This window comes from Podarcis melisellensis (assembly GCF_964234715.1).
Source record: "Podarcis melisellensis genome assembly, chromosome: 6".
NCBI classification, from domain to species: domain Eukaryota; kingdom Metazoa; phylum Chordata; class Lepidosauria; order Squamata; family Lacertidae; genus Podarcis; species Podarcis melisellensis.
The window spans coordinates 39,995,059-40,018,775 of record NC_138538.1 but is presented as its reverse complement, the minus strand read 5'-3'; the positions used below and the strand labels follow the sequence as shown (position 1 = coordinate 40,018,775).

At 44.2% G+C, this 23,717-nt stretch overlaps 1 protein-coding gene across 1 annotated transcript in view; it reads right to left on the bottom strand.

The window, feature by feature from the left end:
- Positions 1-16,646, bottom strand: part of SLC45A3 (solute carrier family 45 member 3) — a 45,670-nt gene extending 29,024 nt beyond the window's left edge. Inside the window, exon 1 of the mRNA XM_081916381.1 lies at positions 16,370-16,646. The gene's annotated coding sequence lies outside the window, so the exon portion shown is untranslated. The remainder of the gene's footprint in view (positions 1-16,369) is intronic.
- Positions 16,647-23,717: the final 7,071 nt, after the last annotated feature.

Here is a 23,717-nt window from a genome sequence, read left to right as displayed (position 1 = left end):
TGGGCAATGCATTCCTTGGAGGCTGAATCTACTGCCCCCGTGGATCTTGCCACCTGATGTAGTTGCCTCACCTTGCCTCATGAATGGGCTGCCCTTGCCTAATTCTCATCACAATCCAGTAATGCAGGCTTAATGGAGAGCATGAGGTTCTCAAGGTCAGCCTAGGACCTCCTAATGGTTTAATGGGGGTCTTCTCAATGCCTCCACACTTGTTAATAATACATAACTTACTGAAAAGAAGCTTTCCAAAACCCTATCCACCGTTCCCCACCCCCTTCAGCCCCAGGCGCCATGCACACTTGCTAGAAAGTTAGAGGATACAATTCCAAGTCACCAAGGTCATAGATAAAAAGAGGTCAGCTTCAGTGTCTGATCTCACACTCAGGCTAACCAGAAATTGGAGGGCACATGATCTGAAGAATTTCAGGCTCTGGCCCACCCCCCACCCCACAGCCCCAGCTCTAGACAGAGACAGAGACTTTCTCAGCTTAACATCACTCCATGGTGTCAAGAATCTGAAAAATGCAATAGGCTTCAGGAAGGTCAGGCTGGAGACAGCGGCATCGCAAACCCTTGTGACCATGCGTGGTCACGCTGTCAAAGGCAATTATTGACATTTTCTCCTCTGCTGCCAGCCAGCGGCATGCAAGCCTTTGAGCCAGATGTACAGTGGGGGACGCCTATTGATGCAAGCAACACTTTGCTCTGAAGAGGTTTCAAGCAGAAAATGCTGGAAATTAATCTAGAGAAGGGATTCCTCCGGCTGTGGATTTCTCTTCCCAAGCCACACCTCTACAACCCCACATATGTAAGGAACGTAGGAAGTTGCCTCGTACCAAGTCAGATCACTGGTCCAGCTACCTCAGTATTGTCTATGCTGGCAGGTCATGGTTCTCCGTGGTTTCAGCCCTACCTGAAGATTCTGGGGATAGAACATGGGACCTTCTGCATGCAAAGCAGGTGTGGTAAGAACACTGGGGGTCAGACCTCATCCAAACAGTTGGCAGTAAGCCCTATTCTGTATGACTTTTTTGGTAATCCTGTGAGCCTGCCTTGGTGAAGAAAAGGAGAAAATTGTCTTTCAGAGCCTTGTTACTAGGATGAAAATATTACAGGAAATTAGTCCATTTAATGCCTGTTTGGCTTAAGTTACCTTCTGAGCCAGTCGGGGTTTTATTATTTCATGCAAGCAAGGAAGGAAAAAGGGAGGGTAATGATAAGAGGAAGGAGAAACGTTTCAATAGCAACTAGAAAAAGGAACTGAAATGTGAACTTATCTAAAGCAGAAATCTAAAACCCCACATCCTACGGAGTTTATGTTCCTTGGAATTATAAAATGCCAACCCAGCATTTGCATATTCAGGTCACCCATTCAGGAAGTTCAGTTTACTTACGGTCACTTCATGCAAGGTTGCATTCCTACGTGAATATTACTGCTATGCAAGAAAAAAAATATGTATATACGCAATCATATTTGATGGACAGGTGCAGTTCAGCATAACGTATCACAGGAAGTGACACCACCCCAGAGTCTCTTCTCAGGCTCACAGAATAAGGGGGACCTGCAAGGATTTTGTGACAGTAGTGCACATGATTATTTACAGCAGACAGGGTATCAAGGCAAGAAGCAGTTCTGGGAGACATTTACTTTAGCAAAGACTAAAATCTTATAAATAAAGTGCAGTACAGAGGTTCCCAAACTGTGGGCCGCAAACAACAGGGATCTACAGCCTTCATTCAGGTGTCTACAGTGTGTCTGTGGATTTGTGGTTGCAGATGGGAGACTGCACATCCACTGGGTCTTTATGTGTGTATGTCAGCAGAGCATTCCGCCTCGTTCCACCCTCTTTCAGTGCCAAAGACAGCATGTGCATACACAGTTGCACATGCAAACACAGGCAAATTGAGAGTTGCCTTATTATTTTGATTTTGAATTGTTTTTAGATTGCTTCTTTTGTCTATTATGTTGCATTTTGTTGTATTAGTCTGAATTCTATGGAATAAAAATACAATTAAAAATCATATAGCATCTAATGCAGCTGCTACAATAGGCAGAAAACTCAGTAAGACTGCACAATTTTTAAGTGGTTCATGCGGGGGGGGGGGGAGTTTGGAAAGCACAGCTGCCGTGGATCCCAAAAGCACCTACCAAAAAGTGCAGCCTTTACTCTAGCACTCAAGTATTTCCCACACAAGGAAAGAAGAGAAATACTAGTGTCTAACGCAGGCATAAGCAAACTCCGGCCTTCCAGATGTTTGGACTACAATTCCCATCATCCCTGACCACTGGTCCTGTTAGCTAGGGGTGGTGGGAATTGTAGTCCCAAACATTTGGAGGGCTGAAGTTTGCCTATGCCTGGTCTAGCATTTCACAGCTAGGAGAAGCAAGACCCAGAAACCAGACTTTTTCTCAGGTTCCCCAAAGGCACGTAGCAAAAGGAACAATCCCAAAGCCACAGTGTGTCATAGAGTCATGACACAGTAAGCAAGCTTTCAAATTCTCCAGATCTCTTTTAATCATGCTCTATGAATGTTGGTTGGGGGGGGGGGGAGCTGGAGAGAGAAAAAGTTGGGCATGTTGTCGTCCCAAAGTCTGCAGTTTGTAACAGTCTTAAAATGGAGTGCAGGAGGAGTTATGCAGTCATAATTGGATTAGCTTTACTAGGGGAAAGACAGATTTGCAAGATGTACCCAAGGCTACTAAGACAAAGAAGCAAAAATGCTGTTTCCCCATTTTTGAAGATATAAAATTTAGCAGTTACTTTGGATATGTCTCTAATCCTCGTCAAAACACAAGGATGACTTCAGCTTTCTGACATCCAGACAAGATAAAAATGAAAGCATTTATATTAGCAAAACTGAAGATTACTTTTGAGAGTGTGCACTAGGTACAGAGTCAACAGAAGCCAAACTAAGAAAAATTACCTTGTATTTGGAGGACATGAACCCCCCCCCAAAAAAATTTAAGTCTCTGGCACTGAAAGTTCATTTCTCTCCACTTTGAAGACCCCTCTCCTGGACAGAGAAATGCAATATTCTTTAAAGCACATAAAAGTTGTAGGTAGTCATGTGGTCTTTACCATCCTGTGGCTCCTGTATCTGTTTCTCCTCTTAGTACCAACACTGCCGTTTATAATTTGAATATAAGGAATGCAATCCTTGGGTGTCTGAAGTGCATCTCTCTAAAAGTTTCTTCTCTAAGGAAGAACCGTTTGGTACTGTTTGTGTGTACAATATAGAATCAGATATCTAAAGAGATAAAATATAGAGCAGTTCCCATGGGATGGTCCAACATAACTTTTCCCCTGCCAAGTCCAAAGAAACCACTGGCTAGATAGGGGAGGTCTGGGTTGGTGCTGACTTGTTTGAGAGCCATTCCAAAAACCTGCTTTTCAGGGTTCAGGATTGCATTCCAGGACACAACAGGAGCTCTGAGCCTGCTGAGGAGGAGCACCCACAGAGAGCATCTTCTTTGGAAAAAGCCATAGCCAACCCTCCGGTCAATTGAGTACTAGCATTAACAGGGCAAAGCGGAGTTCAGTTGCAATAGGGAGTTGGGATAGGGAGACTGGTTTTTAATGCCAACAGAAAAGTCATATCTGACATGAACACCATTATAGGAAAGACAGGAGGAAAACACAGTCTTCAAAGTCTCCACTGTAAGATGCTTTGAAGAGACTATGACAGAGGGCTCCACATTTTATTACTTTTTTTCTGACTGAACTTAAGAGCATGACCTTTTGCTCCTAGTTGAAGAATACACTTTGGATCCCAGACACAGACAGACACACAATACTAATGGGCCTTTTTGTGATCACGTGGTAACTAATGCATTTTCCCCCATGGCAATTTTCTGGTCTGCAATTCCAGCTATTTATATCCCTGCCAGAGAAGTTTAATGCCATTGTGTGTGTGTGTGTGTGTGTGTGTGTGTGTGTCTTCTTTGACCATAGCCAGCAGGTTCCCTCTTCACAATCTCCAAAGAAAGAATAGATTAGAAACAAAGATCATTTGCAAACAGGAGGAACTGGGTACTTTTCACGGATCTCATGCCCTCCAGATGTTTTGAACTGCATTCCCCATCAGCCTCAGCTACCACCCTGTTGGTTGAGGCTGATGGGAGTTGTAGTCTGTCTGACACATCTTGAGGGCAGCAGGTTGGCAAGATCATACAGAAATGGTATGAAAAGAGGCAAAGCTCGTCTCTACAGCAGGATCGAAAGTTACATAATTTGTAATGGGCTGCCTTACTTTGCTCCCATGAATGAACTTAATACAATTTCTACAATCCAGCATTACAGTATTTTCAGAGCCAGTTTGTGAATCTCCTAAAACCACATCGGGCTTATTGTTAATAGGAATTATTAACCAGCACCCATAAATCAATTACAACTACTTACTGATGGGACTAAATAATAATATTTGGGGTTTTATGAAAGTTTCATGGCAAAGGTTTCAGCTCTCCCTGAAGCCACCCACAAAGCTAAAAACTGCTCAGTGTTGACTTTATCATTCCAATCATCTGCCAAATGTTTTGGGTATGATTTTGGCCTTTTTTGGTCCCAGTTATCCACTTCTGCAAATGGCACATCAGTTTAGCCTCACAGAGAAGCTGAGATGATAACTGGTTTCATGGCTGCCAGGTGATCAGATCCTGCTTTGAGGACGGTATAAAGGATCTTTTTTAAAAAAAGTAAAAGGAGTTGGGTTCAGCATTAGATTATTGGCTCATGTCCCTCTGTAGGCTGATCTTGTCTGCTACCCTCGTAACACAAACAGTCCTGTGTTGATACACAGCATGGCTAAACAGAACAAACAAGGCCAGTTATAAATGTTCTCACTTACTGGTGCGTCACATGGACAGGGTGGCAATTGAGAGTAGTCTTGCAGACAGCCTCTGGAAATTGCAAGGACACACTTTCTCTCCCAATAGCCCTTTATGTTTCATTTGTTGAGATGTTTGCCCACCTCTAGCTGTGTTTACCGTATCAAAGTTCATGGGAAACACAGGTGAAGCGGAAGGGTAGCTGGGTAACAGATTATCCCCAATCACAAATGAGTCCTGACATCTTCACGGTTAAGTTTCAAGCATGCATATGGAAAGCTGAAATTCATCATTTATAAAGCACATAATGTTTTGACACTGAAGTTCACTTTGTATGGTATGCATGCATGCAAAAAGTTACAGAGCAGGGATGAGGAACCTGTGACCCACGAGATGTTATTTTATGTCAGCTCCCAGAAGAATGACCAATGGTCAAGAATTACTGGAGCTGGATCTGGAGGGCCACAGGTTCCCCATCCCTGATAGAGGTGGTCAGTCTGACTTACTGCTGCAAAACCTTGGGATACCCTTTCCCAGGACATCCACCAATGTCCACAACTGCTCTCAAACCAGCCAGGGTTAAAGATGAGGTACCCCCACAGAGATGCACCGAATTTAATCTGAATAGGTATTTTATGTCATGTTTCCCCTGCGTTCCATATGAAAATGGAAATAATTGTGCAAGACACAGGTCACAACCAAAGGTCACTGCATACTTGCATAACTGTCACTTGATGAATGCATTGTCAGGCAGTGTCTTCCATGTGTGAATGAGAAATAACGCCTATTAAGTTTAGTAGGGCTTACTTTGGAGAACATGTGCACAGGATTGCAGCTTTGTCCACAAGCATTCATTGACTGGTATAAGGCAAGCAAGGGTGGTTCTGCTACAAATATGTAGTAGAACAGAGTTGGCCAACTTGTTTGTACAGCACAATCAATGCACCCAGTAACTGAGCACACTTGGCTGCAGCTGAGGAAAGGTGAAACAGTGGGGTTAAAGTATTATGTGCTTTATAAATAATAAAAGTTCAGCTTTCTGAAATTGCTTTTCAGGGTAACCCTGAAGTTCCCTCCATCAGCTTGGCTGGGTAAAACTGCCATTTGGCTTCTCTACTCTTCCCTGAACTGTCTTCTGCAGCAACCACTTCACCTGGCTATTATGAAACTTCATTATGTAACACAATGGAAGACCAGAATGACAATTGGCTTGTTTTCCCTCTTGCTGCTCTTTGTATCTTCATCAAGTAAAAGCTAATAAGAAAGAAAGAGAAAGGGGAGGCAGAGACAGACAGACAAATACCTGCCCCAAGGAGTTTATGATCTGAATGCTTCAAGAGGAAGAGGAAACATGAGATGGGAAACAGTGGGATGAAGGGGCGAAGCACAGCTAACAGCAGATGATGAATATGGGCGAATGCAGTTACATGCATTTGGGGTTAAGCCAAAGACATCATAGAAAAGTTAGGTTTTGGGTAAAATGGAAGGTGTCAATATGAAGGTACTCTAGGAAGGATGCAACCAGCGGAAGATAAGCGATTCAGATGGGAAAATTCATCCACTGAAAATGGGAGTCCAGTGCAGCATCATTCCTTCCATTTCAAGGATTTTAAGTTCTTCCAGCATGGCCCTTGGTGTCCTGGATCTACTGCTGATGAGTGGAGAAACCTGGGGACCCTCCAGGTGTCACTGGATTCCCAACTCCCTTCAGCCTAATACAGTGTGACCAATGGTTAGGGCTGATGGGAGTTGTGATCCAACAACATCCAGAGGGCCACTCTCTGCTTTAGAGGGAGGTGAGGGCCAACGCCAGGATCCAAAGAATTGAGAAAGTAGTTCTTTGTGCCCAATGGATTTCAGATTTCTGTTTCTCAAACAGCAGCACACGTCAAATGTTCACATTTCGTGTGTGTATATATAAACACACAATCATGTATCTTCAACACCTTATTAAGTTGACTTTGTAACAGGTTATAGTTGCTTTGAGAGCCAGTCCTGATTAAAAAGTGGGAAGGGAAGGAAGATGCTTGGTTTGTGTGTAACAGTAAGTCACAAGCTATGGATTCCTGTGAATGATCAGTGAGCTGGTTCATGTTGTTCAGTTGGGTCCACCCTTCTCCTCCCTGTCCCACCCCAGGAGGAAAACAACAACCCCCAGCACTCACTTAGCATTATGTGTGAAGCAGCACTTGTGCTTTGTTTCAGTACAAACAAACCAAAAGTGGAAGTCAAGGTTTGTACTTGGTTTACTGCTCCAGGAGGAGGAGCAAAGAAGAGGTTTTCACGAACTGGAACACTCAAGCTTTGGTCTCTGCTGGTTCTCAAAATGTGACACAGAGGAATAATTAAGGCATAATGAAGCAGCAGCTTCTGATCCTTAGATGGCAGCCATGACAACATCGCAGCAGGGAAAGTTGTTTTGGCCTTAAAACCATCTTGGCCTTTGAAGTTCAAATTAACTGAAAACTTCAGGATTTATTTGGATAGGAAGTTAAAATCCAGCATGCATGTTCACTGATATACATTAACTTGTTAGCAGTATCAGTACAGAAACTCTCATCATAGCACAATAGGGAGGAGATGAGCTACTAACTCCTATGAACTCTACATAGCTCAACAAATGTCTATATTTTAACTTTTAAGTGAACTTTTGGAACGTGAACATTCCATTTTTAGAAACTGCCACACATAACTCCAGATTCTGCTGCAGGACTCACTACAATCCAGTGGGGATGTCATGTGCTTGGCAGCTTTCTAAGCTGCCAGATCACACCATAAATCACCAGAGCGCTGCATGCAAAAACAGGCCTGGGGTTCATTGAAGTTTGCATGATTAACCCCACGGCTTGTTCAAGTCAACCCAGAGCAGGTGATTCTGACTATAAACAGCTGGAGCAGAGATTGTTTCCAGAGCAAGGAAGGTCAATGCCATATCTCACCGAAGGAGCTGCTTCCCCTCTATGCTGGATCTCCTTGTGGGAAATACTTTTACGACCAGAATGCAGCCACAACACAAGCATTAAGAGATGGTTTTTTTATGGAGTGCCTGCGGACCTGGCACCTGCTTGCTGAAGAACATATTCCAGTCCTCGCGCTCTGCCTCCCCAAACAAAACAAAAAAATGCTATTTGAGCTGCCTTCCTTCTATTCCGTTCCTTATTTTCCCAGGGCCTGCCTTTTCTCATATTCAGACTGGCAAAATGTTAAAATAAATATTTTCAGACTTAAAGCAGGAACAGATTCCTATTTGGGTAGGATAAGAGACACCAACGGTGCCACAAGTTCAAAGGACCTCCTAGGAACTAGCAGAAAGGATGAGGAGGAATAAAGAACACACAGCAATTTCTTGGGCAGTTCCACAGAGCCAAGAATTTGGTTCCTTACCAAGGTGTCCAATTCTTCACAGCCTTGCAGCTTAGAGATTTTTCCCCCAGCCTCAAATTAAGCCTCATGTAATGAAAATACATGCCAATGAGATGGGGTTCCTACAGACCATCTCAAAGCCACATTGTGTACATGTTTTCCTTCAAAGCAGTATGAGTATACTTGGATCTCATCTACTGCAGTTTCAATAAAGGCAGCTGCAAAGCAATAATTTCATTGCCTTTTGACCCCAATGCTTACAATTTTCCTCCTACACTCGTGTACATGCCCACCATATACTCAGGTACTGTACACACACTCTATATATTCATGTACACATGCTTACCAATTGAGAACAGTGCTGTATTGAATCTAATGAAATTAATCCATTCCACAAAAGCCTTATACCCTAATAAATTGGTTAAGGCTTGCATAGGGATGGACACATCTGTCAAATTCAGTTCTCTTAGATTCTCATCTTTCTGAACTAAAATTCAGTTCTCCATGACATTTTGCAGCAATATGAGAATTATTGTTTTTTTAAAAATCCTCATGAAAATTCAGCAGCATTTTGGTGTGAATTTCTCCTAATAAGCACATTTTTATGTGCAGTTTTCACTAATATACACATTTTTGCAAGCTGTTTCCCCTAATATAATGCATTGCTGTGTGCTATTTTTGCCAAAATAGTAATTTTATGCACACTATTTAATTTTAATTTGAAAAACCAAATAAATAAAGTTTAGCAAAAATTATCCTTAAAAAATTTCCCCTAATGCATGCATTTTTGTAAGCATTGTTTAGTTGGCAAACTGCATAGCAAAATTTGGATGAGTATGAAATTTGACAGATAGCTCTCTTTTGGTTTGCATATTGTTTTGAAAAGTGAATGTGATAAATTCAGCTTCAAATGAGACATGAATTCAATCCCTTTCCCCATCCCTAGTCTTGAAGGTGCCATAAGAATCATCATAGTTTTTGCAACCACAGACTTAATATGAATTCCCCTTTGGAAACTGTACAAGTGTTTTTTCAACCCTGCTTCAGAATAACTCAGGTTGAGTTCAGCTACGAGGAAAGCCTTACTGATCCAAATGGGTCAACTGATTAGATCCCCAGGCAAGATTCCATCAAGAGTAATGTAGTGCATGAAACATACTACATTCAGCCCCAGCAGAGCTACATGGCAGTGAAACAAGATACCATCAAGGAAAGAAACTGAGCCTTCCAGCCATTTGACAATCTCTTCATCTTTCAAATTAGAAGTTTACGTAAGGAAGCCTGAATTTTGTTACTTGCATTATTTTGTTGTTGTTGTTGTTTAGTCGTTTAGTCGTGTCCGACTCTTCGTGACCCCATGGACCAGAGAACGCCAGGCACCTCTGTCCTCCACTGCCTCCCGCAGTTTGGTCAAACTCATGCTGGTAACCTCGAAAACACTATCCAACCATCTCGTCCTCTGCCGTCCCCTTCTCCTTGTGCCCTCCATCTTTCCCAACATCAGGGTCTTCTCCAGGGAGTTTTCTCTTCTCATGAGGTGGCCAAAGTACTGGAGCCTCAGCTTCACAATCTGTCCTTCCAGTGAGCACTCAGGGTTGATTTCCTTCAGTATGGAGAGGTTTGATCTTCTTGCAGTCCATGGGACTCTCAAGAGTCTCCTCCAGCACCATAATTCAAAAGCATCAATTCTTCGGCGATCAGCCTTCTTTATGGTCCAGCTCTCACTTCCATACATCACTACTGGGAAAACCATAGCTTTAACTATACGAACCTTTGTTGGCAAGGTGATGTCTCTACTTCTCAAGATGCTGTCTAGGCCTGTCATTGCCCTTCTCCCAAGAAGCAGGCGTCTTTTAATTTCGTGGCTGCTGTCACCATCTGCAGTGATCATGGAGCCCAAGAAAGTAAAATCTCTCACTACCTCCATTTCTTCCCCTTCTATTTGCCAGGAGGTGATGGGACCAGTGGCCATGATCTTCGTTTTTTTGATGTTGAGCTTCAGACCATATTTTGCGCTCTCCTCTTTCACCCTCATTAAAAGGTTCTTTAATTCCTCCTCACTTTCTGCCATCAAGGTTGTGTCATCTGCATATCTGAGGTTGTTGATATTTCTTCCGGCAATCTTAATTCCGGCTAGGGATTCATCCAGCCCAGCCTTTCGCATGATGAATTCTGCATATAAGTTAAATAAGCAGGGAGACAAAATACAGCCTTGTCGTACTCCTTTCCCAATTTTGAACCAATCAGTTGTTCCATATCCAGTTCTAACTGTAGCTTCTTGCCCCACATAGAGATTTCTCAGGAGACAGATGAGGTGATCTGGCACTCCCATTTCTTTAAGAACTTGCCATAGTTTGCCGTGGTCGACACAGTCAAAGGCTTTTGCATAGTCAATGAAGCAGAAGTAGATGTCTTTCTGGAACTCTCTAGCTTTCTCCATAATCCAGCGCATGTTTGCAATTTGGTCTCTGGTTCCTCTGCCTCTTCTAAATCCAGCTTGCACTTCTGGGAGTTCTCGGTCCACATACTGCTTGAGCCTTCCTTGTAGAATTTTAAGCATAACCTTGCTAGCGTGTGAAATGAGTGCAATTGTGCGGTAGTTGGAGCATTCTTTGGCACTGCCCTTCTTTGGGATTGGGATGTAGACTGATCTTTTCCAATCTTCTGGCCACTGCTGAGTTTTCCAAACTTGCTGGCATATTGAGTGTAGCACCTTAACAGCATCATCTTTTAAAATTTTAAATAGTTCAGCTGGAATACCATCACTTCCACTGGCCTTGTTATTTGTAGTGCTTTCTAAGGCCCATTTGACTTCACTAGCAGTGGTCAAAAGTTAAGCAACCTACGAGATTATATTGCTTACCCGGGCACTGAAAAACCAAGAAAAAATTAGCTTCACTTTGCAATAGTAAGAGAAACCACTGGCACTTAAGAATATTAACATACAATACTCTGGAAAAGAGCTCCACACTGTGCTATTTATGCAATTTATGCCCATCATCACAATATTTAAAACAGCAAACGTAAATAGAATGGAGCTTTTAGCCAAAATCTGAGGTGCATTATAGGTACCTCATGTGTGAAAAATACCTTAAAATACTGCTGATAAGCAGGCTTTATGTAAATGTCTACAATGAGGGGTTGCAGCATTCAAAATTAAACACTCAAATGCAGCAGCCAGAAAAGTCAATTGAGCAACAGCTGTAGGAAAGTGCATACCTGATTCTGGGAAGAAGATTTGAAATTTTACTGATTTAGAAATTTGGCAGAGAACAGGCTGGATAAGCAAGAAGAAAATGAGGAATTCTTGCATGAATCACTGGCACAGGAGAAGTGGAGTCAATGAGGCAGAAAGGGAGGAAGGGGCAAGAATGAGGTCCTAATCTCTAGCTGCTGGAAAACAGCACTCACACCTCTTGTTTCTGCCCACAAGCACGGCAGCAGCAACTTGTCCTTTAAGTGGAAGCTTCCAGGCTCTCATGGAGGTGTTGTCTTAACATGGTAGACAGCTGCATCCTGCTACTTATTGCATCACAGAGGCTATTCAGATTTCTGGCCCTTGCCTGTCATTTATTTATTTTATTTAAAGCATCTACAGTCCACTTGTCCAGCTCATGAGCCTTTCGACTACCATGAGACACAAGGATCAACAGCAGCAACTTGAAAACAACAACTAATAACAACAGCACAGCAAATAAAACAATTTGAAGGAGGAGAAAAACCCAAAGGACAGAAGACAAATCTGGCAGTGAGGCCACAGGCTTGCAGAAAATTTAAATGGTATTTAGGTGGTGTCTGAATGCAGTCAGTGAAGGAGCCAAGCGGATTTCCTTAGGCAGGAAGTTCCATGGTGTTGGAAGAAGCCCCTTGTTTGCATCACCAACAGCCCAGCTTCTTATGGCAGGCGATATGGAGAAGGCTCTGCTCCCTATCACCTGACTAGATGGACAAGTTTAGATGAACCTGTGAGAATCCTGGTTATGAGCCAGAGGATAAAGGCCTTAAACAGGTCTGGAGAAAGACTGGAGCCAGCAATGGATACAGACAGTAATGGAGTCACATGCTCCACAAGAACTAGCTCTAGAAAACATCCAACTGCTGCCCTCTGCACCATCTGAAGTTTGCTTACACTCTTCAAAGCCAACTCCATGTAAAGTGTGTCACAGGAAGCCAAACCAGATGCAACTAGGGTTGTGGCAACTATGTATTCTACAGAATGCCCTTCAAGGCTACTTTATCCAACTATGTTTGCTTTATTAAAAGTATTTACATATCTAGGAGACCAGGCAGCTTGAGCTTCTATCAAAACATGAGAAATGTTTCAGATTTTAAAACAAATACTGGCGTGCTGTGTCTTAAGGACAATCTCTCCTTAAACATCATGCTAGAATATGCCTTGATCATAGAACAGACATTACCAGTGATTAAAGGCTTCCCACCTTTATAGACAGAGGTACAACTGCATTTTGCTCTAAACTGACTGCTTTGTGAGTATGTCCTAAAGCTGCTAACCATTAGGTTAGACTTGTAACAGAATACAGCAGTCAGAAATAAGCTGGGCTGCGTTAAAACACATGGTAAGAAAGAAGAACCTTATCAAACCACTGTACTGATCCAATTGTTCAAACACCTCCATATTCTGTCCTGCTGTCTGTCACATTTTCTGAAGATTTGTAGAATGACAAAGGATATATAAGCATCAAAAAGCATGATATACTGTAAACCGCCCAGTGATATACTGTAAAACGCCCAGTGATCCCCAGATGAACAGAGGTATATACATTTAATAACTATTTAAATTTATTTTATTTTATTAATTAATGAGCACCTAGAACACATCACTATAACCTCAATCCAATCTCTCTTAGCTGACCACTAGGCACAGAATATACCAATGTTGACATGTGGAATACTAATGCTGAGGCTCAGGGGAGTTATAGTTTAGGAATACCTGCCCTTAACTATTCATGCAGCTTTCTTGAAAACACTCTTTCTCAGCCTGTTTCAGAGTGCTCTACCAACAATCCCTTAAAGCTATTGCTTAGCAGTACAATCTCCTTTTGATCATGTTCCCCCCACCCCAAAACACACACACACACACACAATATATTATGCACTAGCTTCTGAAAGGAGAACGGCACCACACCTTATAACAGAATTTAAACAAAGCAAAACTGCTGGTCCCTATATAAAGTTTTCCTACAGAAAAGGGAGGGGTATGTGGAGAGGAGTATCACATGTGGGGAAAAAGCACAGCAATTCCATGCGCACCACACAAAGGGGTGCTGATGTGGCAGCATGCCTGAGCTTCCTTTGCATTCATCATCAATGAATTTGTCCCTCAGAGTGTGTTAGGAATCAGGAACCACAGCCCTTACTCAGGCTACTGAGGTTTCCATGAGTTTCTGTACTTCACACAGAAGAGAAGAGGAAGAACTGCAAAGAAAAGTTTTACGAGGGAGTCAAATAGAACATCAGCATAGAGCTGAACGTGTAAGCTTACTCATTACTCAAATATTTGCACTTTCCATCATCATTGCACTAAACTACTGCTCTGCGCTTGCGTTAGCAGGTGTGCCGTATCTCAGATAATCCTAACTAAAACACTAGGGTTATATCCCATCCTGTCATAAAGGCTTAGTGCTACTTAGAATCCATTACTCAGGCTCCCCAAAGCTAGAAAAAGAAGGAAATTAAGGCAATAGCTTTTATTGGATTAGCTTCGGCTGATACTGAAGAGTGCAAACTTGATTTACACAGCGGAATTCTACAGGCAAAGGTGAAAAAAGGAGCACAGAAATTGCAAAAGCTTGTGATACTACATAAAAAGTGAACAGATGAATTATTCCTTATTCTCTATAGTCAATAGCTGTTCTGTTTCAAAAAGACAGAGAACAGTTGCTTACTCATTGCCTATGGGAACACAAGTTATGTCAAGATAAGAGTTTGATTAACTATTAGGAAAAGGATCCTAACAGTGGGACAAGTTGCATAATCTGAGCTACATGTTGTCTGTCTGTGGCACAAACATGATGAAATCCTCCCAGGAGTTTTGTGTTTGACAGAGAAACATGGGTAATCAACTAGAGAAATATTCAACGGCCAATTCCCATTGTGTGGCAATCTTTTGCCTGGCAGGATGTGCTCAGACCTTGACTTTGTAAATAAAAAAGTGAGGTGGGGTTCCTCCTCAGCCAACATGTGTTCCTCGTGATTCAAGGGTCCATTCCTGTCCTTGCACCCCCCCCCTGGAGATGGTTGCCTTGCACAAGGCATGTTCAGATTCCATTCACAGTTCCAAAGCTGCTTTCAGTTTCCAAAAGCGCAGTGGGGAAACACGGCCCAAAATAGTACGTGATGTTACTTCAGTTATACACAGCACTGGTGCCAGCACCTGGCATCTTTGGCCCGCTGCTGGAGGCCCAGCACCCTAGAATCATAAAGTTGGAGGGGACCCCCAAGGGTAATCTAGTCCAACCCCCTGCAGGAATCTGTGGCAAGGCCCACTGCTGACACCTACCTTCCTCCCACTTGGCGGGGGGGATATCAGTTCAGTGCTTCAAGCAGCACACTAGATGGTAGGCTCTAGCTGCTAGGGGTGCTGACTTGAATAAAATATTGGGGGGGGCAGGTAAGCCTCACCCAGCATAATCGATCAGAAGACACAGAGAGCGCACACCATTTGGATGGTAGTGCCCATCAGTGGCGTAGCGTGGGGGGTGCAGGGGGGCCCGGCCGCAACATCTGGGGGTTAGGGTTAGGGGGGCGCAAATCCACGGGTTAGGGGCGCAAATCCACTGCTTAGGGGGCGCAAATCCATGGGTTAGGGGGCACAAATTACTTGCCTTGCCCCAGGTACTGACAACCCACGCTACGCCACTGGTGTCCATTAACTTGGGGGGCACCCCCTCAGATATTTTATTGGAGGGGGGGAAAGACCTCAGCCCCTAAGACTTGGCTCCAACGCTAGCTGCCATTTAAATTTCCCATAGTTCTTCTGACATAAAGTCGCCCTGGAAAATTTAAACCACCAGCTGCCCAGCACTGCTTGGTGTCCATCAATTGTTGGGGGGCCAAGGGCCCCCCGAATCCTACCATTGTGTTGCTACCCATTCTGCACCCAGAAACCCTAACAGCATCACCAGTGTTGCACAGTAGGGAGCAAGGGATATGCTGCCAAAGAATGAAGGGTCTGTACTCTCTCCCTTGACACATGCCAAGCTCCTTAAAAGCGTGGTGTTTGGACTATACGGGACAGCCGGCAACTGGATTGTATCAACTCATGGCTCTCTCAAGCGACGAGCGGCCCTATATCTCCCGGGATAACTCATTCCACAAGCCGGACTTCTTGTTTAGAGAAGTCGATCCGACGGCAGCGCACGTGCTCCAGAAAGGCTGGGAGACTTGGGAGGATGAAGTTCGCTTGTTGATCCGCTTATCCGGGGCAGGCGGGGGTCCCTTGGCCAGCCAGCAGACCGGCTCTTATTAAGCAGTCAAAGAGCAAGGCAGGCACCGGCAACATCCCCATCGCCCCCGCCCCGCTGGACCAAGGCGCCCTGATTCAGCCCCACCTGCTCCAGGTTAAAGGCAACCAGGAAATCGGAGCAGCCGAGCAGGGAATCTTTGACGCGTCCGTCACTAGGGAAGGCTGCTGCGAGTTCAACCAAAATAAACACCCGGCGGTTCAGTGCGTGACTCACGCCTCCTCCCCCACCGCCCCCATCTCAACTTTTCCGGAGACGAAGATTTCCCAAAAGAGAGATCCGGCATGATCGCGCCCAAGAACCTGGCGGGCTTCTTGCAGAGCAGGCGAGGCGTGCCTTGGGCCGCCTTGGGCTCCCGGGCCGAGCCGCCTGCTCCTCTCCCGGCGCGCCCTCCAAGCAGCCGCCCGCCCACAGCGGAGGACACGCGGAGCGCCTGCCTGCAGCCGCCCCGTCCCGCCAAACTCCGGAGAAGCGCCGGCCGGGAGGGGCCGCCGGGCTCCCCTTCTGCACTCGCCTCCCCCCCTGCAAGGAGCATCCCCGGGGATTTCCACCTCCCCCCCCCCGGCTCCAATTCAATGGCAAAGACAACTCTCTACTTCTGGAGGAGATGCGTTGCAGTCTTTAAAAGTGGCGGGGAGTGCCCACGGACTTGCAGGAGGGGGCTCGGCCCAGACAGGCGCACGTGCTCCTCGCGTACCTGGCATAGAAGCAGCAGCGCCGCCGCCAGCATGTCTCCTTCCCCGGCGAAGCCGCCTCTCCGCTTCGGCCCCCTCCGCGCCGGGATTTGTGCAGAGGCGCTCAATACCCGCCAGTGTCTCGCTCTGCCGCCTTTTAAATTGGCCAGCCCCAGGGCGCATGCGCCGAGGCCGCCAGGGTGGAGTGAGGTTGGCTTTGGTCGGGTTCGGCAGAAGGGCTTCTCCCGACCCCGAGGCATCGTCGAGGGGGCGGGGCGGGGGCTTCTCCTCCGGTCCTACCGGCTCTGCGCTTCCAGGCGGCGATTGGAAGAGACTCGGCGACCGAAGAGCGCAGACGGCGATGTTTTCTGGAGGGAAGGAAGGGAAGGGTAGACCGAGATTATACACACACACACATCTGTCGAGGGAAACGTAGGAAGTTTCCACTCGTTTCAATGAAGTCTATTTTGCAGTAAACAGCCCCGTCCCGAGCACACGCTGCGAGGCAAGCGTTATGATGGTCAACTAAGTTACTGTATACTCCGAGTAGACCCACTGAAATCAGTGAAGCAGAGTTAGCCACACCCATTCATTTCGATGGGTCTAGGTAGGATGAGTGTGCGATGCAATCCCTAGCTTCACTTAACATGATATTTAAGGATATTATGTTGGGCTTAATGTTTTGCTGTTAGCGTGGTGGTTGCCAGCATTTTATTATTACTTTTGGGGGTGATTCTGGAAGCTGCGTTGAGAGGGTTTGACCCAGAACGATGACCTTCAAATATTAGTTCTTAAAGGGGACTACAACAACAGCCACCCAGTTCTACTCTGTGAGAAAAGTGTGAAAGATTTCCTTGATGGAAAGGCAGAGGGGAAAAGCTAAGGTGGAACTTACTTGCACAAATGGGGGTGGGGGAGCAATTTCTCCACTTTTTTCACTCTGCCCAATACCTAGATGAAAATAGACAGAATTACCTAATAGAAAATGTATGTCATTTATTTTAAAAACACCACTGGATTCAAAATTTCACCTGGATTAAGTGGATCTCAAATGGCCTTCTCTCACAGGCTAAACTATTGCCTCAAAACACACATGATGTTGATTATTTATTACTTGCAAATCACTCGACCTTTGGATGTTCAGGTATTGAAGGAGAAAGTAAAGAGAGCTGCTGCACCACAAACATTTCTGTCCTTCCCTCCTTTGGAATCTACAATCAGCAAATGGCCTCTCTTACTTAATAACTCAATGGACTGAGTCATGCATCCCCAATCTTCAGCCCTCCAAATGTTTTGGACTACAATTCCCATCATCCCTGACCACTGGTCCTGTTAGCTAGTGATCATGGGAGTTGTAGGCCAAAAGATCTGAAGGTTGGGGATGCCTGGACTGAGTCCACCTTCTTAAAGATGTGAGGTGGATGGTTACTATACTGTAGAGAAAGAACTTTCTAATCTAGCTATATCAGTGGAAACTCCTTGTATATTACCTCCATTTTAAGCCTGTTCTAGTAGGGGGGGTCAGGAGAGTAATACTATGCACATTTACCTCTGAGTAAGGCCCACTGAGCATAGGGTTTCTCTCTCTGTGATGCCCATGGCCTTTCCTGCATAGGATGTTGCCCATGGTACTGGTGTCACAAAGTTACTTGGGGCAGCCAAATGAAATGCTGTTAGCTAGATAGGATGTCATCACCATTTTGGCTAAACATTGGAAGAAATTTCCTTATGGTAAGAGCTGCTCAAGCGTTCAGCAGACCGCCTTGGGAGGTGGCAAGCAGCCTGTTCAGCAATATCATCTATGAATGGAGCAATGCCCTGTGAATCTTCTGCCACTCATGCATCATTTGTGAATGCTACAAGGGCAATTTGTTTTAACTCCGTGTAAATTTGCATAGAAATTGATTTCACGCTCTGGTCCATTTAGAACTTCATGCAGCATGAGGTTGTGACAACTCTTCAGCCATACATGAATGTGGACATTCCCTGAACATATGTGTGGCCAAATAGATGTTTGCCCAAAAGCTTGCAAACAGAGGCACAGACGCATTTGGGGGGTGGGGTGACATCTGTTCTCCAATTAGACAAGCACTTACAGATACAGTATACAATTCAGTGGAGCCGAGCCAATTTATTCTCACTCATGACTGGGCCAGGACTTTAGCCAAATGTAGTACCCACTAAACGAAGGCCATTTAAAATATTGCAACTGCCAGATATCATTGCCTCCTCTTCTTCACTTACCATCTCATCCCTTGCACTTTTAATTTAATTTTGGATTGACTGCACAACAGTCGCCTTGTTTTCCATGCCGGACAGCTGTTCCATCCAAATTGCTTGCAGACTGGAACCCGCACTGCATGGGAAAAAGCATGTGGAACACCTGCACTCAGAGTCACTTGAACCAATGGGAACAAATCCATTGGCATGGCTCTTGAAGGCAACTGAAGGGTGCAAAAAAGACAGCATTGTTTCCTTTAGAAGCTCCAAGTGCTTCCCAGCTCCTGCTCATTGTGCAATTATAAAAAAACCAAAAACAAAAAAACCACAATTCTATTTATATTTGTAAAAATAACAGGAGTTCAAAACTGGTGTGGAGAGATTTCTAACCAGGAAGCATCATTTATTTTGTGTGAGAGAAAAGTAGTTAGGTAAATGTTGGTGTCAGTTGCTTTTCCTGCATTTTGAGTTCCAGATGGAGTTTGCATTTTTTCAGTGATCCAAGTCTAAAAATGCCCACCTGCAGGGAATTACTAACATGAACATATTCTCACAAGGGTGAGAGAGTTAGGGACAGAATGGAAATAAGAATGAGTAGAAACTTAAGCTGTAGAACTTTAAGGGCTGCTGCTATTGAATGATTGTCTTCCTTTTCAGTTGTTACTAAACCAGTTAAAATAAGATTCTAAAGACAGTCTACAGGCCATACATTAGATTTTCCCAGCTATACTCTACTAAAAAATACCCACCACCCCTTCTAATAACAAACTGAGGTGGTAAGTGCCCATAGGAATGGTGTTCCCAAAAAATAGAGCCACTGAGAAACATGGGCGAGGTATTAGCAAAAAACCCAACCCCTCCAAGAAGCCAGCTCAGTGATAACTGAGCATGCCCAGTACTCATGGAATGTTGGGAAAGGGGCAGGAGGAACAGAATGGAATATCCTGAAGGAGGGACATGGTTGGCTGGAAACCCTGAGCGCTGCTGTTAGGAGTTTCCACTTGACAACAGTGAAGGTCTCATATTCCATATTGTTAATGGCCTGAGATACATTTTAACCACTTGCTTCAAGCCTAATGGCCATAGCCCAGTGCCATGTTGCATGTGCACAAGTCACACTGAAATCAAGCTTATGCAAGCTTGAATCATTACACTGGATCATTCATAGCCACTGACATCCAAGCTCAATCAGCACAGAGTGTTTTCCATTGCATGGATAATTATTAGCTGTGATTCCTGCATTGCAAGGGGTTGGACTAGATGGCCCTTGGGGTCCCTTTAAACCCTACAATTCTATGATTTGACATTTAAGTCTCCATTTGAAGTTTTGTGTTTGCTGACTTTCATATTCTAAGCATAATACAGCAGAAATATTGTGCTTATCGTGTATACGTTCATGGAAAATGCCGTTCCAGTGGTCATAAACAATACAGTTGTAACTGCCTAAGAAGTCAAGGAAGAGGAAGTGTAACGGTCAAATCAGTTGCCTCATCTGATTAGATGTCTTCACATAGTTACCCTATTATCTAACAATGACATGCCCCAGCAATCTGCAGTCACCAAACTGCCATAATGTGGTCTCTTTCTTTGTGATAAACAGATTTCAGACACAGAAACATACCGGTAGGGTTTTTTTTTTGTTACCTGAAATGTACAGAGATGTTATGTTATTCACAACTAACTGTTACTATTAGCATATAAAGCCCTTAACAACTTGGGACCGGTTTCCCTACAAGAGGGCCTTATTCCTCATGTGCCCACTCAACCGCTTTGATTGGCAGAACTGGCACTACTGCAGATGCCACATAATACCCGTTCCACATTTGTAAGAACTCAGATCGTTTAGTGTGGCAGCATCATCTGCCTATTGAGATCAAGCAGGAACCTTCACTGAACTCTTTTTGGCGCCTGCTGAAAACATTCTTCTTTAGGAAAGCCTTCCCAGATGCTTGGAAGGTTGGGGGAATTTAAATCTGTTTTAATATTTTATATTTTGTATGTTCTAAAGTATGGTTGTGAATTATTCTTGATTTTATTATCTTTTTGTAAACTGCTTTGAGGTCATTAACAATCAAGCGGTGTATAAATCATAGAATCATAGAGTTGGAAGAGACCACAGGGGCCTTCGAGTCCAACCCCCTGCCAAGCAGGAAACACCATCAGAGCACTCCTGACATATGGTTGTCAAGCCTCTGCTTAAAGACCTCCAAAGAAGGAGACTCTACCACACTCCTTGGCATCAAATTCCACTGTCGAACAGCTCTTACTGTCAGGAAGTTCTTCCTAATGTTTAGGTGGAATCTTCTTTCTTGTAGTTTGGATCCATTGCTCCGTGTCCGCTTCTCTGGAGCAGCAGAAAACAACCTTTCTCCCTCCTCTATGTGACATCCTTTTATATATTTGAACATGGCTATCATATCACCCCTTAACCTCCTCTTCTCCAGACTAAACATGCCCAGCTCCCTTAGCTGTTCCTCATAAGGCATCGTTTCCAGGCCTTTGACCATTTTGGTTGCCCTCCTCTGGACACGTTCCAGTTTGTCAGTGTCCTTCTTGAACTGTGGTGCCCAGAACTGGACACAGTACTCCAGGTGAGGTCTGATTGAAATCAATCAATCAAGAACATCTGAAGAAGTGTGCACACAAAAGCTCATACCAATAACTTAGTTGGTCTCTAAGGTGCTACTGGAAGGATTTTTTTTTTATTTTGTTTCGACTACAGCAGACCAACACGGCTACCTACCTGTAACTATAATCAAGAACTGAGTATGACTTAAGTCAGCTACCACCCAGTGAACACAATATTCTGGCTTGCATTTACTCTGGATCCCTAGTTGGTTTCTAGTAAATATTGGAAAGCAAAATAATGACAGTGGTTCAGAATTGCTGTGCATTGTAACATCTTAAAAGATTAGAATGCCCCCAGAACTTAGACAGCCAGGTCCTTGACATTGTCAATGCATGTGTCTCTTGGACTTAACTTCCCTTCCTCTCCAAACAAAAAGTCTCAGTTCAAACATCCCACCCATAAAATGAGTAATCAGGAGACAATAATACCCAAAAATCAAGGGAGGACTAATACTGAACTCCCATCTCCTCCAAAAGTAGAAAAATCTACAGGCTACTAATCAAGTCAATGAAGATTGTTGGGTGCTATGAAAAATTAGGGCACTGATTCAGGAGCCTAAGTATGTGTTTGGAAGTCTATTTTTAGACATCAGTGCTTCATTACCAAAGGTTATAACCAAGACTGAAGCACTGTTATTATGCTAGTTTAACCTCCCTCTTCCCAGATTTACTAACTAGAGAAATTTCAAGGACCTTTTTCAAGTACTGAGAACCCAAAAGGCAAGCCTTATTTCCACTGCTAAATCTAGGCGCCGTCCTTCACCCACAGTGCCAACCTGTGGATGTTTACTCAGGAGTAAGTCCCACAGTATTCAGTGGGACTTGCTCCCAGGTAAATGTGCACAGAACTGCAGCCCCAAACATCAAAGACAGAGGTGTGTCAGTGTGTCAGCAATGAGACCCAAGAAGCAATGGTGATCAGAAATAGCAGAGAAGCTTGCTATACAAATGCTGACCAAGGAGTAAGAAAGCCAGAAGAAATTAAGTCTCTTGGTCAAGGTCAGCCAGCAAATCAATTAACAGGCTTTTTTAGAAAATGAAACAAAACTCAAGGCCCACTGACCCTTCTCCTGAAGTTTAGCCCACTAGGCTCTAGATCAGGGATGGGAAAGGACCTGTGGCCCTTCAGATGTTGTAAAGACTCCAAATCCCATCAGCCCCAGCCAGCAGGGGCAACAGTCGGGGATGAAGGGAGTTGGAGTCCAGCAACGCCTGGACGATCACAGGTTCCTCACCCCAATGAAGATCCTTCGTAAATTGCAGTATATGGTTTTGCAGCAGTCATACATGATGAGTAATATTACCAATGTAATATTTCAAAGTACCTTTTCTGCCCTCAAAACTCATATGTATCTTTGGAGCAAGTTTGGCAGGGAGGGGCGGGGGAATGAATCTGCAAGCTTTTGGTTTGGTTTCAAGTTGAGCAGAAGAAAAAAGCTATCCCTCTGTGGGTGCCTAGTTGTCAGTGCCCAACAAGCACACCCATCCCCAGAGAAATTAGAAAGAAATTTGAAACAGGAAATATATTTTGAAACAGGAAATAAATATATATAATTTCTCTGGGGATTGGGATGTGCCAAGGATGGGCACTGACAAATACACACACACATATACATCATAGGCAGAAACACATGTGCCTCTTAACTAAAGTCTACTTGCTGTAAGAAGGAAGGAGCAAGTCTAAGGACTGACACACTCATTGATCCAGCATGTGATGTGCTGACATGTACACAAGGCCGGCTCAAGACACTTCACTTGGCAAAGAACAAAATGGCACACACGCACACCCATGCCACACAAAGTCAACCGAACTGGCTGCTGAATCCTACTATAGGGCAAACACTGAGGGAGATCAGCCAGGGTAGTTATAAAGGTGGAAGGCATGACACACAGCTCTCTTCCCCAACAGAATGGTATAGTCAGGGTGCTCAGGAGAGAGGGAGCTGAGGGGCACCACCACCTCCCAACATATGCCTCCTGAGGCAGTTGTTTCATTCTGCCTAATGGTAGGGCCAGCTGCAGAAGCAGGTTTACCCTGCAGGGCAACTCAGAACAACTTGCAGCTAATAGTAATAGTAAGAAGAAGAAGAAGAAGAAGAAGAAGAAGAAGAAGAAGAAGAAGAAGAAGAAGAAGAAGAAGAAGAAGAAGAAGAAGAAGAGTACAGTGGTACCTTGGGTTAAGTACTTAATTTGTTTTGGAAGTTCGTACTTAACCTGAAACTGTTCTTAACCTGAAGCACCACTTTAGCTAATGGGGCCTCCTGCTGCTGCCACACCGCCGGAGCACGATTTCTGTTCTCATCCTGAAGCAAAGATCTTAACCCGAGGTACTATTTCTGGGTTAGCAGGGTCTGTAACCTGAAGTGTATGTAACCTGAAGCATATGAAACCCAAGGTACCACTGTAGTAGTAAAAGTAAGACTTTTTATACTGCCCCCACATCAGTCTCAATTCAAAGCAGTATACAAAAGATTAAAAATTAAATATATGCTTTGCAGCAGTGGGAATCTCCCAACAGAACTA